This window comes from Nomascus leucogenys, chromosome 17, assembly GCF_006542625.1.
Source record: "Nomascus leucogenys isolate Asia chromosome 17, Asia_NLE_v1, whole genome shotgun sequence".
Taxonomy (NCBI): domain Eukaryota; kingdom Metazoa; phylum Chordata; class Mammalia; order Primates; family Hylobatidae; genus Nomascus; species Nomascus leucogenys.
The window spans coordinates 50,749,484-50,764,494 of NC_044397.1; the positions used below are offsets into that span (position 1 = coordinate 50,749,484).

At 35.7% G+C, this 15,011-nt stretch overlaps 1 pseudogene; it reads right to left on the minus strand.

Annotated features, from left to right (window-relative positions):
* Positions 1-6,956: 6,956 nt before the first annotated feature.
* Positions 6,957-15,011, minus strand: part of LOC100596913 — a 44,406-nt pseudogene continuing 36,351 nt past the window's right edge.

A 15,011-nucleotide genomic window follows, 5' to 3' on the forward strand; every position in this document is an offset into this window, starting at 1 on the left:
ATAATCCTTTGGGTAATGGGATTGCTGGGTCAAATGGTATTTCTGGTTCTACATCCTTGAGGAATCGCCAGACTGTCTTCCACAATGGTTGAAGTAATTTACATTTTCACCAACAGTGTAAAAGCGTTCCTATTTCTCCACATCTTCTCCAGCATCTGTTGTTTCCTGACTTTTTAATGATTGCCTTTCTAACTGGTGTGAGATGGCATTATCATCCATTCTATCTCATTTTTTCCTGGTTTAGAAAATAGCTTCTCATTTTCAGTGTTGCCATCCACCTTGACTCATGTGTTCACATTCCCTGTAGGATCTTTATCCATCTCTTCATTCTTGTATGCATCAACTTCCTTGAATTCCATGATATTAATTTTTATTCTACTTTGCTTTTATTATTTTTATGCTTTCCTTTAAAAACCTTTATGTAATAGTTGTTTTCAAGTCCTTGTCTGTCAATTGCATTATCTCTGTCATTTCTGGGTCCATTTTTATTCATTGATTTTCTTCTGATTATGAGTCCTAGTTTCCTGTTTCTTCACAATTGGTTGTTTTTTTTTTTTTTAACACTGTACAATGTGAATATCACATTACTGAGGTCAGGATTTTTTTCTTTTAAGAGCACTGAGTTTTGTTTTAACAGGCGGTTAAGTTTCTTTCGGATCTGCTGGATTCTTTAAATGCTTTTGAAAAAACAACATTTTTTAAAGCATTTTTAAAAAGCATTTTAAAATGCTTTTTTTAAAAAAAGCATTCTGTCAGGGCAGGTTTATAGTTCCCTATGCTAGATACTTTAGCCCTACTGTTAATTCTTGACCCTTCTGAGTGCTCTTTTGAATGCCTTTGGTGTTTAACGAGCTTTCTACACTCTGCCTGGTCAGATGCCAATTATTCCTCTGCCCTGTGCAAGCTCTAGTGCGTGTTCAGTTTTAGTTTCCTAGTAGCTGTTCTTTCCCCAATAGTTTTGTGCCTAGTCTCATGGATCCATACTCTAACCATGCATAGTTTGGTGTTCAGCCGAAGACTCCAGTGAACGCTATGGTGCTCTTTCTCTGCCTTGCTCACTCTTTTCCAATACTTTTAGCAATTCCAGTGACTTTAGACTCACTGAACTCCAATCACTGTTTCTTCAACTCAGTGAAGCTATCATGCTTTGTTTGGATTCTCTCCTTGTACTGCGTATGTATATATATATATTTAAGTTTTGTAAAGTTTGTGGATAACCTTTTATCCACAAACAAGGTATATTCCTCCATTTTCTAAATTCTATTTCACGTCTTTAATAAAGGTTTATAATTTACCTCCCCAAAATTTCTGTATCTCCCTTGTTAGACTTATTCCTTGGTCCTCGTGTAGTTATTGTATATTGTATCTTGTTTAGCTTTTTAAAAATTCAAACTTATAGAAAATTTCAAAATTACATAAAAGTTGCAAGAATATTAAAAAGAACTCCCATACAATCTGGAATTGACAATTTTAAACATGGTCATGTTTATTTTATCATCTTTATCCCTACCTAGATACATAGATACAATGGCAAAATTTCACGGAACCATTTGACAGTGAATTGTATACATTTTGTACCTTCATGCCATAAAAATTCAATATATATATTTTATTTTTTGAGACAGAATCTTGTTCTGTCTGTCGCCCAGGCTGGAGTGCAGTGGGGCAATCTTGGCTCACTGCAACCTCCCTATCCTGGGCTCAAGTGATCCTCCCATCTCAGCCTCCCAAGTAGCTGGGAGCTGAGACTGCAGGCACGCACCCTCATGCCCAGCTAATTTTTGTGTTTTTTGTAGAGACAGGGTTTTGTCATATTGGCCAGGCTAGTCTCAAACCCCAGGGCTCAAGTGTTCCCTCTGTCTCAGCCTCCCAAAGCGCTGGGATTACAGGCGTGAGTCACCACACCCGGCCTCAATGTGTATTTCTTAAGAAAAATGATATACATACTTTTAGACATTTACAGTTCAGTTATAAAATGCAGGAAACTGAATATTTATAATACACTTTTATTTAAACTATAATCTATATTCTAGTTTTGTCTCTTACATCAATAATTTTTCCTTTACAGCAATGATTTTTCCAGTATAGAATCCAGTTCAAAATCATGAACAACAACAAACAATTCTATGGCAATTGTTTGTTGTTCATGCCATTGGCATGTTTGAAGAATAAAGGACAGGTATTTTACAGAGTATAACTCAATTCGAGTTTATCTGATTTTTTCTTATATTTAGATTTAGATTTTAGATATTTTTCCTAGAATGTTGCATAATTGATGTATGTTTCTTAAAGATACATGTGATAATCTTTTGCCCCTTAGCGACGTTTATTTTGATGACATGTGGAAGGTTTTGCCTGACTTCTCCACTGCTTACTTACTATTTTTTGTAATTAATAAGTATTTATATATTATTAATCTAACAATTAACAAATTACATCATTTCTTCCTTCAAATCTTTCTATTCTGTATTTGTATCTCGTGTTTTTTTTTGCCATCTTACTGCACTGAACACATAGTAGTAATACTAAGAATCAGCATCCTTGTTCTCTTCCAGTTTTTGATTCCTTCCTTCCTTCCTTCCTTCCTTCCTTCCTTCCTTCCTTCCTTCCCTTCTTCCTTCCTTCTTTCCTTCTTCTTCTTCCTGCATTTTACTTTGTATTTCTAGAAATCTATTTTTAAAAAAAGAAATCTATTTAATTTTTTGAGTCTATATTGTGAAATATATTTTTTCTGAAAAACTGAATTTTACCTAAGTTTTCATTTTTGTAAAATGTGACTATAGTATTTCCTTCCATTGTAATTCTGTATAGGTACCTAGTTATGTCCCCATTTTATTGCTGTCATTACTTCTTTGTTTTTTGTCTTTCTGTTCTTGGTCAATCATGCAATAGGTTTAAGAATTTTATTAGTCTTTTTCAAGAACTCAGTTTTAGGTTAGTCAATCCTTTCTGCTGTATTCATTTCCTTCCCTACTTTTCCATATGCTCTCTCTCTCTTTTTTTAACTATGTTACGGTCTAATTCACAAATAAAAATTACATATATTCAAAGTATGCAATGTGGTGTTTTGATAGACCTATAGATTGTGAAATGGCAACCACAATGAAAGTAATTAGCATATCACCTCACCTAGCCACTTACGTGGTTGTTACGTGGTGAGAATAGTTAAGATCTACTCTCTTAGCAAATTTCAAGTGCATAATATATTACTATGAAGTGTAGTTATCATGCTGTACATTAGGTTTTCAGATCTTATTCTGCAAGTGTGTACCCTTTAAACTTCTTCTCTTCATTTCTCCCAACCCTTCAGCCCCTCATAACAACCGTTCTGCTCTGTGCTTCTATGTATTTGACCTTTTTAGATTTAGATTCCACATATTCTCTTCCCTCAGTTTTCTCTAAGAACACTCTGCTGCTTTTTTCTTTTCTTTTCTTTTCTTTTCTTTTTCTTTTCTTTTCTTTTCCCCTTCCTTCCTTCCTTCCTTCCTTCCTTCCTTCCTTCCTTCCTTCCTTCCTTCCTCCCTCCCTCCCTCCCTCCCTCCCTTCTTTTTTTTTTTTCTTTCGGAGTTTTCCTCGTTACCCAGGCTAGAGTGCAGTGGCACGATCTCAGCTCACTGCAACTTCCACCTCCCGGGTTCAAGCCATTCTCCTGCCTCAGCCTCCCAAGTAGCTGGGATTACAGGCCTTTGCCACCATGTCCGGCTAATTTTGTCTTTTTAATAGAAACGGAGCTTCTCCATGTTGGTCAGGCTGGTCTCGAACTCCTGACCTCGTGATCCACCCACCTCTGCCTCCCAAAGTGCTGTGATTACAGGCATGAGCCAGCACGCCTGGCCTCATTTTCTAACCTGTTAAGCTAGTTTTTGAGCTTCTATAAATAAGCATTTATGAATATAAATTCCCCTCATAATACTTTGACTATAGCCCATACATTTTGATATGCTGTATTTATGTTTTGTTCACATCTAGGTATTTAAAAATATTTGTTATGTGTAATATTTGATCCACAAGTTACTGAGAAATGCATTTGTAAATGTCCAACTATATAAATTTTAAGTTATTCTTCACTGATTTCTAACTTAATTCCACTTTTCATAAAATATGCCAGTGTGACGCTTGTTGGGATTTGACTCTTTCCTTCCTTTCCCATTCCACATCCTCTCCTCCTCACAGGTTCACACAATAGCCTGCAGGCACTGCGTGACTTTCTCTCTCTCCAGTCTTTACCTTTTGGTCTTATTCTTCTGCCACTAGGTCATCCTCTAAATCAACACATTCTAAAAATACCAGCCCATTTACTCTTTCTTGGACATGCCCCATTTAAGGCCTTAGAAGTTGTTGTTTCTTCTGAAATACTCTTCCCTTAGAAATCCAGATGTCTGTCCTTGCTTCTTCACACCCCTTAAATGTTGCTCAAAAACTACATTTCCAGGGAGGCTTTTCCTAAACACTCTTCAGCAAGGCCAACTCCCTCCCTGTGTTCCTCTTTTGTCTTCTATTTTTCCATAGTACTCACCCCCATGGAATACCATATACATATTACTAGAGTATAAGCTCCATGAGGGCAAACATTTTTATGAGAATTCATTTTTCTCTTTGTAGCATCCCCTGCAACTCAAAGAGTGCCTGGCACATAAGAAGTAACCTGTAACTATTTGTTCAAAATTTTTTTCTCTTTAATCTCTCATGTGCTGTTAGATTTCTCAATCTATCTTTTTGATTCTGTACATGCTTTCTTTATATTTTTCAGACTATGTATTAGTTTTATACAAGGTTAAAACCGTCGTGTGTTATTGGTTAATTTAGTGTTTTATGACGTAATCTTATAATCCTTTTGCCTAAAATTTAATCTATCTGACATTCTTACCTCTGACCCAGATTTCTTTTCATTAGTATTTAATGAGTTTATCTTTTCTCCATTCTTTTACTTTCAACCTTTCTGTGTAGTAATTTCAAGTGTTTCTTTCAAGTATCATTTAGTTAGACTTTACCAAAATCTAATCCTACAAACTCTGTGTTAATGTGTTTATCTCATTTACATATATTGTGATTAATGGTATATTTGCATTTCTTCTGCCATGTTATTTTATAGTTTCTAATTGCCCTGCTCTTTCTTTCTTTTCTTGTTTCTTACTTTGACTTAATGGATTTAAACTCATTTCATCGTACTAGTTGGGAGCTTATATATTCTACCCCTATTGTTAGGAGCTACTCTTACATGTTATGTTAAGCTGCTCTTAAACGTAACATACATACTTGGCATAAAGTCTAAAGTTACTTTATATCTACTTCTACCTTCCTTGAAAACAATTATTACTAAGGTTTCATAATACTAATACTTGTTTAGATTTACCAGCCTGCTTTCCTTTTTAAGATCTTAAAAATTAAAAAAAAATGTTGTAGGTACATAGTAGGTGTATATATTTATGGGGTACTTGAGATACTTTGACAGGCATGTAGTAAGCAGTAATCACATCATGGAAAATGGGGTATCCATCCCCTCAAGCATTTATTCTTGGAATTGCTAACAATCCAATTATACTCTTTGAGTTATTTTTTCTGAAAATCATCTATTTACTATAATACATATAAGACAATCTTAAAATTGTAGTCTGAATTAAGATAACATTGACCAAAGAATTTTTTTCTTTACTACACAAAATATAACCTAGTGAAATTTGCCTGTGCCACCTATTCCGAAAATTTTATCCATAATTTATTGTTCTGGTTATATCTTCACTAACAAAATGTTTACCCCCAAAGGCAGCAGTCGTTTATAGTAATTCTGGTACCAACATCAAAGGAAAAAAATTGGCTTAAAAATGGTGCAAGAGCCATTTGGGGTTTTAGGATAACACATCACAGGAAAGGACATGAATACAAATTTGTAACATAAACACTCCAAAGAGTTTGTCAGTACCCAAAGTATTTTTATTGGTTTTTTGGATATGTTTTTAAGGGCCACATAAAAATAGACACAAGGAACAAATTAAATTGAAGTCCTAGATTTAAATGTTTGGTTTAAAGAATTTTCTACAACAAATTTCATGTTTTTGTATGAAAAGTTATATAAACTTAATGCAAATGTCATGAAGTATTTTCTACACTATACTAAATGTGTTCTCCAAGAGGGAAAAAATTAAAATATCTAAAATATATTAGATTAAGATTATAAGATCATAGAGCTTTTGAACACGCATCTGTTTCCAGAATTAACTGTCTACAAAATGTTTATTTCATTATGGACTATAAAGAAATGAGTTGGTGACAAGTATCCTTTGCACAATATTATCAACTCACTTTAGTCACAAGCATGTCCTTGGTATGTGTGTAAAAGAAATAGGTTCATTTATCCTTCATCAAATCATCCACAGATTTATTTGGAAGTAAAGATGTAGGTACAGAAATGTGAAATATGTCAAGTGTATTTTTTCTTTCAAACAACATCCCAAGCATGGCCTCAGTAGCCTGAAATTATAAAATACTTAACTGGGCTTTTACTTATCTACACTGACTGCCAGAATGTAAATTAAGTTGCCCAAATTAGGACATCAAATAACAAAATCAGCCAGAAATCAGGCTGAAAAGCATTAAATGTTTCATATAGGTGAGTTTTTAAATCATTTAATTTCTATAGAAAAATTTTATTCGCAATATAATGTGACAGAAATTGTCATAGGAATGATATACTGATTGCAATAAGGTTGCATGCAGCAGCAGTTTTGTATTTTATAGCTATTTTTGTTTATAAAAATTAAACCTCTCCAGTCATGCTTATCACATGGTCTTAGATTTGTAATGTAAGCAAATAAGGAATACCATCTAGTTCAAAGAGAAAATGTCATTTTGAATATGAATTATCTGCATGAAATATGAAGTATACTACTGAACCCTGAAACATGCATGTCTAGATTTGTTTTTTGTCCAAATCCAGCCTGTTTGCAATCACTTCCTACTCACATAATACCAAGAGGTTCCGTTTGTAATTGTGGTTGTATCAGCTGAGGTTGCAATGGTGGCGGCAACTGAAGTAATACCATTGGTTCCACCAACTGTCCTGGGTTTGAAGGTGGTGGAGAAGCCACAGTGTTTGTCGTTTCTACAATTTCTCCATTGTAAAAGAAAAACTGACACTGTTGAACGAATGTTTCAACAACAGATTGATGAATCTTAGTAGTGGACAGAAACTCTTGATTTTCAAAATCAGCTCTCATCAAGATTGGCCAAAAACAGATGGATAAGTTGTCTGCTGTCATTAGGTTGATTTTATTTTGCTGACTAACCCTGTTCAGATGTGTTATCATGTATCTGAATACATCATAGTTTACAGGATGAAATTTCTTAACAATTTCTTTCAAGGCATGAAGATGTTCTGTTTTATCTGGGATTTTTGCTGCTTCCAATAGCTCTGGATGAAGAGAATATGGTATTAAAGGAACTGGCAGATCTGCAAAGAAAGCTTTAAGGGCTCCAGCTACAGCATTTACTGTTACTTCCATTGACACTAGATTGATATTATGATCTTGATCAAACTGCTTTTGAATATTGTCTTAGTCAGTTTTGTTCCCACTAACACAGCAGAGTCTTTCAGTACATAACCCTGTATCTTCAATAAATTCCACACATTTCTCAACAAATACTGGTATGGGCTTCTCAGCTGTAACCAGATCCTGGAGGGGCATCCCAAAGTAATTAATTTCCCAATTTCTACATGTTGGTGGATTGAAGGTCTTAGTTTTCTTTTTCTGCTTTTTATCTTCTTTCACTTTGCGGGTTTTCTTCTTCATCTTCTTATCATCTAACTCCTGGTCAGAAGTGATTGCAGGATTACCAATACCTAACCTTTCCAAGTTTCAACAGGAGAAAGAAGTGGATCTTCTTCACTTCCACGATGTCTTCCTTTACTTTTTGTTTTAGAAGTGGTGAAAGCCTCATCATCACTTGCATCTGAATGTGTTCTCTTATAGTATGACTTGGCTTTACTAAACAAAGTTTTAGATTTATATTTGTATTTTGAAGGCCTCCGTTCCCCATGATTTTTTGAGGTTCTACCAGAAAATCCATTTTCTTCATCTCCTTGGGTGTTATTTACAAGTGAGTTTTGAACTTTAATGCTGTTTTGACTATCATCTGGGACAATATAAATCTCATCAGAATAGCCCTTCTATTTGAAAATTGTATCAATGGGTTCCGCATAGTTATCTGAAGGATCCATATCTTCAGGATGTGCCAAAGGCACCCGGGAAGTCCGCTTTCTTGGATTTTTACCAATACCAGCTTCAATTGTTTTTAAAAGGTTTGGATCCATTTTTTTTCACATTTGTCTTAGGTACAACTGGTTTAGTTTTAATAGGTGGAGACACTTTATGGTTGCGTTCATGGTCATGACAGTTTGGGGTACTATGAATAGAATATTCATTTCCTTGCAAATCTAATCTATATCTGGAATGGTCACTAGGTGTGGGAAGCAACTGTACATCATCCCCAGTTGGACTATAAGGAGGTAGTGCTTCTGTGTCATCATCTGAATCAGGGTAGTTGTTATAGGGAAAACAGTCTCTGGGAGATGGTAGAAAAACATCTTCACTTTGATGGGTTGATTCCCTTGTATTATCAGAAAAATAAGAATTTTCTATCAGATGTTTTTTCTCTAGAACATCACTAAAAAACAGAATAAAGATCTCAGTTTGCCGATGATACTGAGATAAAGAATACAATGCTGTAAATGTAGCAGTGATCTCAGTTGCAATGTGTTCTCCTTCAGTCATTAATTCTTTGATAGCCTCATTTTTAAAAAAAATCTGCTTGGCTGTCAGTAACTGCCACCAGCTGTACAGGAATGTGTCTTGAACTTCTGATAGAAATGCTCGAAGCATTCCCATTGATGCTTTCCGTTTTGCAGAGTATATTAATATATACCCATGAACTAGTTCATCTTTTCTTACTCCAATTGAAGAGTGGTATGATAATATTGTGGTCTGTATTCGCCTTCTTTTTTCACCAATGATTTTATCAAGCATTAGGGAATTATTCTGTCCAGCTTGAGCAGCACTGCAAGAATGAGAATCAAGGAAGGGTGAAGGAATAAGATCCACACTAAATGGATCTCCACACATGGCACAAATGACAATTCTCAAGTCAGCTTCTGATATGTCCTTATTGGCAGAAACTGGGCTCACCACATCCAAATTGGGTTTAACCGATTCCAGTACTCCTCTTAGAGCTTGCTTTATTTGGGTTTCATTAAAATTATGAGGATATGTACCAGCAGGTACATCTACAAACGGACATTGTAACTTGTTTGCCATCTTCTGCCCTTGGTGCCTGAGAATTGGTAGATTCTTACTAGTGGAATCTCTCTGATTAGCCAGAATTAATGTAAATGGAAGATTAGCCAAGAATTTATCTTTTCTGATCCGAGAAGCTTCAGTTCTTATTTTCCCAATAAATTCCCCCAATAAAACTCAATGACTCAATGGAATTAAATACACAGAAGCACCAATGTGGTTTGAAGGCGGCAGTCCATAACTGACTCAAAAAGTAAGGCGAACGGCCGAAGATCAAGTTCATAAATTTTCCATCTAAGGCATACTCATCATCAGTGGATTGTGTCCTTATCTCATTTGCTAGTTCTTGGGCAAGGCCAACCTTCCTTAAAATAAAAAGGTTAATTTTATCTATATTAGTACTATCGTGATATAATCTTAAGCAGCTGTGATCCAACTGTAAAAGACTGCTAGCAAGTAACTGCTCTACTTTAATGTCTGTACAATTTTGGTCACTAAGACATGTTTCTTTAGTGGGATGATAAACAAATCCTATATGCTTAAGTAGAAGAGAATCCCTATCAGGTGCAAGTTTCTGTAAAGCTTTATATCTAGGTTCTTCACTCAGAACTGTATGAATTTCACTCATTTTATCTGAACTAGGTGTTGCATTAAGATCTAAATCATAAAAAAGTTCAGAATGCTCAAAAAGCATTTCTTGAAACTTTTCTTTGGCTTTTTCAACTATTTCTTACTGATGCCTACCATACACCTCTTTGCTATCAGCCTCAGTGATATACTTGAAGGCTTCATCCTCCATAACAAAGCACATAACTTCCTCCCATGGCTGTCCAGGTGAAATGACTTGAATTTTTTCGAAAGTCTTTTTGAATTTTTCCTTCATTTCTACCCTCCTCTTCTCGGATATTGGATGTTGTACATGGTTCTGACAGACTTTTTCAGCTTCTAAAGTGCTCAGGAGGTCAAATGGAATCTGCCTGTCATTAATTTTGTCTATATGGTCAGTTTCATCCCAAGGTGTTTTTTCTAGCACCACAAAAAAAACTGGAAATCTATTCTCTTTTCCATTAACTTCAAAGCTTCTGACCAATTCAGATGTTCAATCTCTTCTAGACTTGGCAAGAGTTAAAAGCTCTTGGTAAAGTATTTATATACTCTTCTCTCCTTTTTCTTATACGTTCCTGTTTAAGTTGTTGTATATGTTTTAAGAATGTATTTCTGGCCTTTCTTGTTCCCTCTAAGTTGATGTATTCCTCATAATCAGGATGATTTTTTAATTTATTACTAACAGTTTTCCAAGTTGCATGATATCTCTCCCAGTCTGCACGATTTTTCAAACTTATCTGTTGCTGTGACAAGTTGTCTCTGTGTTTTATAAGCATCCAAATAGGGAATAATTTTAGGCTTGCTATGAGTTTTATCCAACATTTGTACCAGTGAAGTGAAACACGTTTCAATGTTGACATTAAATCCTGCTGATGTTTCCACTACAAGAAGCTTCTTTTTGTTTGAAGCAAATGCCTGAACTTCTCTAAGATAATGATCCACGCACTCATCACATTTAGTTGCCGCTATTATTATAGGTATTTTTTATTTTGATAACTGGACGAAAAGGTTATTCACAAATTTAAGTTGATCATCAAATTTCCTATTGCATCCCTGACTTACATCAATGCATAATAAAAATCCATCTACATTGAGCTTCCCTTCAGGCATTTGCTTCTGTTCAAAGTCTTGTTCTAAGCCTAGTTGATCAGTGCAAATGTACATTAGTTTTTCTGCTGACTGCAATTTAGATGCAGCTGCACGTTTTATATATGGTTGCAAATTCATACTCTGATGAGGCAAGAATGTCTGGTCATCAATGAACTCTGTTAAATGACATGAATTTTGCATTCTACTCCATCTTCACCATTCTGTGTTATGTCACCCCAGTAGTACAAAAAGTGATCATTGTTTACTACTCGTCCTCCAAAGTCAATGGTGCTAAGCACAGAAGTATGCTGTGGATAATATTCATCTGCTTTTGAGCGTACAAATCTATTGCACAAACAAGACTTTCCAACTCCACAGTTACCTTTGTCTTTTTCAGTCCCAGAGAGTCCAGCTACACTGATAGTATAGGATGGGGGACGAGGCTCTTTTGTTTTTTGCCATCATAACTCTCTTCTCATGTCTCTACATTCATAAATGTAGATATGAAACCAGATATGTTTCTCATTCTGAAAATAAAATCATCTCAAAATACAGATCCCAAGTTTCAGAACTGTATTTGGTTCTTTGTATTTCCCTCATTTCTGTGCAGAAACATCTTCAAGATCATAGAGATCGTCTTCCTAACAACGTCTGTCTCCTCTGTCTCCCCCTCAACCACAGCGGCCCTGGCAGTGGCTGCGGCAGCAACATTCCTGGGTAGCGCTCCCGCCGCCACCGCCTCCTCCTCCACTCTCTGCTCGCCTGTCTTCCGCGGCGCGCTCACCTAGCGGCGCGTCCCTTCAGCCACCTCCCTCCGCCCTCCCCGACACACACGCCCCGAAACCCTGAGCCCTACGGCTCCCCGCAGCCTGCTCACCCTCCCTCCCTCCCTCTCTGCCACCAGCTGCGGCCCCATCCCTCCCCGCTCTCCCAGCGCCAGCCGCAGCGCCAGGCTCAGTAATGGCGGCCACTCGGGCTCCCTGGCGCTGACCTAAGTTAATTTTTAATGTACATTTAAAGTATTATTGACTATAGTCACCCTGTTGAGCTATCAAATACTGTCTTATTCATTCTAATTATATATATACATATATAATTATATATATAATATTACATAGATATATATATGTATGTTTTGTACCTGTTAACCATCCTTACTTCCCTCCACCCCCCACTACCCTTCCTAGCCTCTAGTAATCATCCTTCTACTCTCTATCTGCATGAGTTCAATTGCTTTGATATTTAGCACCCACAAATAAGTGAGAACATGCGAAATTTGACTTTCCAAGTCTGACTTATTTCACCTAACACAATGACCTCTAGTTCCACCTATGCTGTTGAAATGACAAGGTCTCATTCTTTTTATGTCTGCATAGTACCCCATTGCGTATATGTACCACATTTTCTTTATCCATTTGTCTGTTGATGGACACTTACGTTGCTTTCAAATCTCAGCTATTGTGAACAGTGCTGCAGTGAACACGGAAGTGCAGCTATCTCTTCCATACACTGATTTCCTTTCTTTGGGGTATATACCAAGCAGTGAGATTGCTGGGTTATATGGTAGCTCTATTTTGAGTATTTTGAGGAACCTCCAAACTGTTCTCCATAGTGACTGTAATAATTTACATTCTCATCAACAGTGTATAAGGATTCGCTTTTTTCCACTTCCTCATCAGCATTTATTATTGCCCGTCTTTTGGATAAAAGCCATTTTAACTGGAGTGAGATGATATCTCATTGTAGTTTTGATTTTCATTTCTCTGTTGATCAATGATGTTCATCTCCTTTTCATGTGCTTACTTCCATTTATATGTCTTCTTTTAAGGAATGTCTGTTCAGATCTTTTGCCTATTTTTAAATCAGATTATTATTTTTTCCCTGTAGGGTTGTTTGAGCTCCTTATATATTCTGGTTATAAATTCCTTGTCAGATGGGTAGTTTGCAAATATTCCTCCCCTTCCGTGGGTTGTCTCTTCACTTTATTGACATTTCCTTTGCTGTGCAGAAGCTTTTAAACTTGATGTGATCCCATCTGTTCATTTTTGCTTTAGTTGTCTGTGCTCGTAGGATATTACTCAAGAAATTTTTGCCCAGGCCAATATCCTGGAGAATTTCTTCAATGTTTTCTTGAAGTAATTTCATAGTTTGAGGTCTTAGATTTAAGTCTTTCATCCATTTTGATTTGATTTTTTGTATATGGTTAGAGATATGAGTCAAGTTTCATTCTTCTGCATTTGAATATCCAGTTTTCCCAGCACCATGTATTGAAGAGACTGTCCTTTCCCCATTTTATGCTCTTGGGACCTTTGTCAAAAATGAGTTCACTTGAGATGTGTGGATTTGTGTCTGGGTTATCTGTTCTGTTCCATTGATTCATGCTTCTGTTTTTATTCCAGTACCATGCTGTTTTGGTTACTGTAGCTGTGTAGTATAATTTGAAGTCAGGTGATGTGATTCTTCCAGTTTAGCTCTTTTTGCTTTGGCTATTCTGGATGTTTTGTGGTTCTATGTAAATTTTAAGATTGCTCTATTTCTGTGAAGAATGTCTGGTATTTTTATAGGGATGGCATTGAATTTGTAGATTGCTTTGAGTAGTATAGACATTTTAACAATATTGATTCTTCCAATCCATGAACGTGAAATACTTTTACATTTTTTTGTGTCTTCTTCAATGTCTTTCATCAGTGTCTTATAGTTTCGTTGTAGAAATCTTTCACTTCTTTTTGATTCCTAGGTATTTAATTTTATTTGCGGTTATTGTAAATGGAGTTGCTTTTTTTATTTCTTTTCCAGAATGTTCACTTTTGGAATATAGAAATGCTACTGATTTTTGCATGTTAATTTCTGTGGTATCAGTTCTAATGTCTTTTTTTTTTCCAACTCCGCAACTTTTCTGAATTTGTTTATCAGTTCTGTACTTTCTTTGGAATCTTTGCAGATGATATCAGCTCATATCATCTGCAAACTAGGATAATTTGACTTCTTCCTTTCCAATTTGGATGCCCTTTATGTCATTCTCTTGTCTGATTGCTCTAGCTAGGACTTCCATTACTATGTTGGATAACAGTGGTGAAAGTGGGCATCACCGTTGTGTTCCAGATCTTAAAGGAAAGGCTTTCAGTTTTTCCTAATTCAGTGTGATACTAGCTGTGGGTCTGTCATATATGTCTTTTATTATGTTAAGGTATGTTCCTTCTATGCCTGTTTTTTGAGGATTTTTATCATGAAAGGGTGTTGAATTTTGTCAATTGCAGCACCAATTAAAATGATCACATGGTTTTTGTCCTTCATTCTATTGATATGATGTAAGACATTGAATTATTTGCATATGTTAAAGTGTTCTTATATCCCTGGGATAAATCCCATTTAGTCATGATGAATATTCTTTCTAATGTATTGTTTAATTCAGTTTGCTAGTATTTTGCTAAGGCTTTTTGCATCAATATTCAACAGAGAGAGTGTCCTGTAGTTTTCTTTTTTTGATGTGTCTTTGTCTGGTTTTGGCCTCATAGAAGGAATTTGGAAGTTTTTCCTCCTCCTCTACTTTTTAGAATAGTTTGAGTAGGATTGGTATTGGTTGTTTAAATGTTTGGTAGAATTCTGCTGTGAAGCCAACAGGTTCCCAGACTTTTCTTTACTGAGAGACTTTTTATTACAGCTTTGATCTCATTGCTTGTTAATGGTCTGTTCGGGTTTTGGATTTCTTTATGGTTTAACCTTGGTAGGTTGTATAGGTCTAGGAATTTACAAATTTCCTCTAGATTTTCCAATTTGTTGGCATACAGTTGCTCATACTAGCTACTAATCCTTTGAATTTCTGTGGTATCAGTTCTAATGTCTCTATTATTTTCAACTCTGATTTTATTTATTTGGTTCTGGTCTCTTTTTTTCGTAGTCTCGCTAAAGATTTGTCAATTTTATTTATTGTTTCAAACTAAATTTTCATTTCATTGATCTCTTGTACTGTTTTCTTAATTTCAAATTTATTTATTTCTGTGCTGATCTTTATTTTTTTTTCTACTACTA